Genomic DNA, 5,292 nt, shown 5'->3' with positions numbered 1-5,292 from the left:
AGCCGGTGTAAAGACTTCAGAACTGGAGTGATGTGATCCAGTCTCTTGGTCTAAGTGAGGTGAAGAGCTGACATTGGCAAATACGACTTGATGACGCCACGAATGTCCTAATGCATGACGTCGTGTAGCGACATGTTTAGCGACTTTTCGAGCAGGCTGCAGCTACTTTCCAACGGAAGTAGTTGGCAACACGGACTGCCGTATGTGCAAATGAACGGTGTCAGCATCGGGAGGTCTGTGTTTACCCGCCAGGTTGGAAATATACAAAAGAGCATTTTTAAAAAAATGTATCTACTTTAGCCACTTTTAGGCCAATACAAAATTAATTAAAGTAATGTCAGGATTACTTGTACCAGATTACCAACCTAATAAAACTGATACAAAAATTTAAAAAACTACATGGGTTTGTGTGTCACATATTCATAACCTCAGCATAGCTTAAAGCCCCGGATATTGCAATAAGAATAATAAAAAAATAAAAAAAATGTCAGCCAGGCAAGAAACATGAACAGTCAGACAACAAGGCCTAAACTGTAAATAACCTTCTTTCTTTGTTTTATGGCAACATATTTTACCGATAAACTACAATAAGCAAGGACGGAGGTGTGGACATAATTAAATAAACCGTGCTATCAAAAGAATAATTTTAACAACAATAATGGATCAATTGAACGATATTTAGGCTTAATTGAAACCTCTTAACTCTTGGTCCACTGGACTTCTCTGAAGCTTTAACTCGGTCAGTTGTCATGCTAACTGACCATTTTTAATTGTGTTCCTAAAAAGCAGAGTTGTTGTGGTTCGGGGTTTTGTTCGGGATTAGTTTTCCCTTTTGGCCTCCTTGTATTTGTGTCTCCGTTTTCTCCCCGGTCTTGTGTTGTCGGTTCTGTCTTGTGTTCCCCTCAGTGTCTGTAGGTTCTGTTTCCTGCTTTATTTTGAAGTCTGTTTTTTGTCTTGTCTCGCCCCCAGTTTCACTTCCTGTGCCTGCCCGCTCCTGTGATTACCTGATGTTTTCCACCTGTCTCCCTGCCCTCGTGTCACCTGCCTCTTGTTATCTAATTACCTGGTAAATTCAATGTCTCTGCTTCCCTTGTGCCTCGTCTGATCCTTCTGTCGCGTCAGTGTTCCCGATCCTCGTTATCCTCCCAGTGTTCCTGCAATTCTCCGTGAGTTTTCCACCCTGTCTGTGCGCCGCCTCCCTTGTGCCTGTTTGGATTTTCGTTTGGACTTCTGCCTCTCCCTGTTGCTTTGCTGTAGAATACACTATCCAACAGTATTTTTAATAAAGCGAGCGCAGAGGTGTGCCCTGTCAGCTCACATTTTTGACCGTCTGTAAATCCTTCAATATCAGAGAACTCAGCAATAGGGAACATACTCAGTCTGGCATTGCGGGTTTTGGGTCGATCCAATCAATGTTTTTTTTTTTGCACCATATTATTGTGTACTTTCACAACACCCACATTTGTATCCATGCATTTCCTCAACAACACAATTGTTAAGCTGTCTCTTTAAAGTCTTATTCCCTCTAAATAACAGGATTTGTCAGTCAGATGTGTCTTTGTTAAGATATTTTTTGGGCCTTTATTTGTATAGGACAGCATGAAAGGGGGGAGAGAGAGGGGGAATGACACGTAGCAAAGGGCAGGTCAGAGTCAAACCTGCGACTGATGCATCAAGGAGTAAACCTCTATATATGGCCACCTGCTCTACCAGGTGAGCTACCTAGGCACCTCCGATTTGCCTTTTTTGACAAGTGACGTTTCAAAAGATTATTTCGGAAAAACAACAGAACGCAGAAGCTTGTTGGAAAAACATGATCTGCTGACAGAAGCATTGGACGTTTCCCTGATAGGAATCAAATTCCACAAAAACCACTTGAAAATGTGCGTGGTCATAAATCCTCCAAAGTACTGTGACACAGTTTGAACGCATCTCTGCAGACGCTTGTGTATTCCTCAGGTTGACGAGTGCAGTTAGTTGTAAATCAGCCTGAGTATTGGAGGAGGTGAAGAGTGTGGATTCAATTTCATCCGTGCGCTCTCAAACAGGCATGTTTCTCGTGCTCGGGGGCGCTGGTGGCGTTCCGCTGTCAGAGGAATTACGTTACGGGCTTTCAGAGCCAAGCTGGGATAAAGCCTTCTCGTCTTTTTGGGATTACTTCTCTGGAAAACAAGAGAGCTGCAGATGATTCTCTTTAAAAATGGAAACAATCTAACGTTTTAAATAGTACTTACACACATACATATACACATATACATATATACATATATACATCCATATATACAGTGTATATATACACATATGCATACATATATACATATACATACACATATACATGCAAACATATGTAAACATACACTGTACATATAGTATATACATGTATACATATATACTGTACATATACATACATGCATACATACATCCTGTATTTACACACATATACACATACACATATGCAGTAGATATATACATATAAACATCCATATGTACAATGTATATATACACATATACATACATATATACAAATACATACACATATACATGCAAATATATGTACACATATACTGTACATATAGTATATGCATGTATACATATATACTGTACACATACATATATGCATACATACATACTGTATATATATACACACACATACATACTGTATATACTTACTTATATACACATACATACAGTACAGTACAGGCCTCTCCTTAGCAGTGGTTTCCTAGCTGTTATTTGACCATGAAGGCCGGATTTGCACAGTCTCCTCTTAACAGTTGTTCTAGAGATGTGTCTGCTGCTAGAACTCTCTGTGGTTTGCATCTGGTCTCTAAACTGAGCTGCTGTTAACTTGCGATTTCTGAGGAAGGATGAACTTACTGTTAGGGGACCACTAAGGGGACCACTAGAAAAGCACTATAGAAAATACAGCACATTCACTAAGGTCTTTATAAAAGAGACTTCAGATACAGTATTAGGGGACCACTAAGGGTATATAAAAGAGACTTCAGATACAGTATTAGGGGACCTCTAAGGTCTAAATAAAAGAGACTTCAGAAACAGTATTAGGGGACCACTAAGGTCTAAATAAATGCCAATATGACAAGCGATGACAATACTGTCCCTTACCTCAGAAGACACCTGGAAGCAAAGGTAAGCTTTTATGGAACTCTGATGTAACAACTTCCCAGGTTACACATGAGTCAGTCCACTCCATCGCTAATAATACTGACGTCCTCAAAGTCTTCTTCTACCCCTTTCCTTTTTCTTCTTCTCCTCAACTCCACAACTATGACAAGCCTCTTAGTTCAGAGACAACCTGCCCCAATATTCGTTCAAAAAGCAACGAAAAGTTAACCACTGTAATTCGTAAGCGTTCCACTTCTTTTTTTTTGTTGCTGTGTGCACATTGACTGCTGCTGTTTAAGAACATGGCTGGTTGCGTTGGTAGGAAGTTGGGATGGATGGACGGGTGGGTGATAAATCCCAGGACTTTCAGGGAGCGGACTTAGTTTCCCGGGGGAAAACAAAAGACTTTCACCCATGAAATGGGTGTCCCTTTGGAGTGTTTTAATCCAAATCAAAACCATTTCCTAAATTTATTGTTTAGTTGTTTAAAATTAACTTTATCAGCCCAAAACACTCACATTTTGTGGCTAAACTAAACCATGATGTCCTCCAAAACTGCTGCTCGGCATCATGGAGCTCGTAGGCGGCCACTGTAGCAGGTGACCAGCCGTCGGTTTCCTAGTTTTGTGCATACTTTTTTGTAGGATACCATACAGACCCGTTTATGAAAATGTGTTGCTCTAAGTAACTTGGTCAACTCAGCAAACTTCAGATTGTAAATTGTGCCTTTTGGACATTGCGTAACTTGTTGTGTTAGTGGGATCATGTAAAACATGGATTGCTGGTCATGCACAAGTGTCTCTACAGGAGCCAAATGCAAACAAATGAAGTCTCTGCTGTGGGGTCGTGATGTTTCACAGGGCTCCTCCAACCATAATGAAGTCAAGACTAATTGTGCGTACATCTTTAATAAATTAATTTTATTACCCCTGAGGGCTGGTTTGTCTGGTGGTGCGGTCAAGCATTGGAACTGAAGCCAAAGCAAAATATATTTTACATCTGAACTTCAGCGGTCAGGGTCTTGCTTCAGAATATTAATTAATCTCCTTATGTAAAAAAACTATGTTTATGGGCCAATCATGTTGTCAAGTATGGAATTTTAATTTAGCAGCTTCAAATTCCTACTAACTTTTCAAAATTTGATGTTTTTTCCAATGTATGTCACTTTTTTGACGTTTTCAACACTATGTAACACTTACTTATTAACTTTAGTTTTACAGTTATTTTTGGAATTTATGTTCAATAAACCTCATTTATAGGAAATTATACCTAATGTTTAAGTTAGAAAAGCAGAAATTAGGAATTATTTAGACTAAAATTAAAGGAATGGATGTTGATGGATAATCACAGACTGGAATATGTCAACTTTTAGTCAATACTATTTCAAAAGCACTGTATTGTGTGGAATCAATTAAACCCGCAAATAACATCACAATCATCTTGGGATGTGCTAAGCGCCTAATACTGCCAGATTCAGTATTAGGGGACCACTAAGGCCTAAATAAAAGAAACTTCAGATACAGTATTAGGGGACCACTAAGGCCTATATAAAAGAGACTTCAGATACAGTATTAGGGACCACTAAGGTCTATATAAAAGAGACTTCAGATCCAGTATTAGGGGACCACTAAGGTCTATATAAAAGAGACTTCAGATACAGTAGTAGGGGACCACTAAGGTCTATATAAAAGAGACTTCAGATACAGTAGTAGGGGACCACTAAGGCCGCCTACGAGCTCCATGCCGAGCAGCAGTTTTGTAGGACATTATGGTTTAATAAAGAAACCGTACTTTCAGGAGATGAAGGGGGAAAAACATCTTCAACGTTCAAAAACACACCTGCTAACACCTCTAAATCCCACAAATTAACAGGTTATATCTCATTTGTTCAATCCACCCACAAACAGAAATGTTTAACCTGTTCTCTTAAATAGAAACTACGCTCATTTTCAAAATTCACACGTTATTCCTTCGGCCTAAACATAACCTGCCTACACATGATACGCAATTTGCTCTCTGCACACAGCCAGGTAGAGCATAGAGCAAAGTGCAGCTCAGGTAAATGGATAGACAGTATAAAAATGGACAAAATGACCTCACCCAAAGGATATTAGAAGCTCTTTTCCGGTGATGCTGAGCGTTACTGCCTCCAACTGAGCTTGAAGA

At 39.5% G+C, this 5,292-nt stretch overlaps 1 long non-coding RNA gene across 1 annotated transcript in view; it reads right to left on the bottom strand.

Annotated features, from left to right (window-relative positions):
- LOC116704174 (uncharacterized) overlaps positions 1-5,292 on the bottom strand; it is a 21,195-nt gene that overhangs the window by 9,396 nt on the left and 6,507 nt on the right. The gene's annotated exons all lie outside the window — the stretch shown is intronic.

This window comes from Etheostoma spectabile, chromosome 16 (assembly GCF_008692095.1).
Source record: "Etheostoma spectabile isolate EspeVRDwgs_2016 chromosome 16, UIUC_Espe_1.0, whole genome shotgun sequence".
NCBI lineage: Eukaryota > Metazoa > Chordata > Actinopteri > Perciformes > Percidae > Etheostoma > Etheostoma spectabile.
The sequence above is the reverse complement of the archived record's forward strand: the minus strand, read 5'-3'. Positions and strand labels throughout refer to the sequence as shown.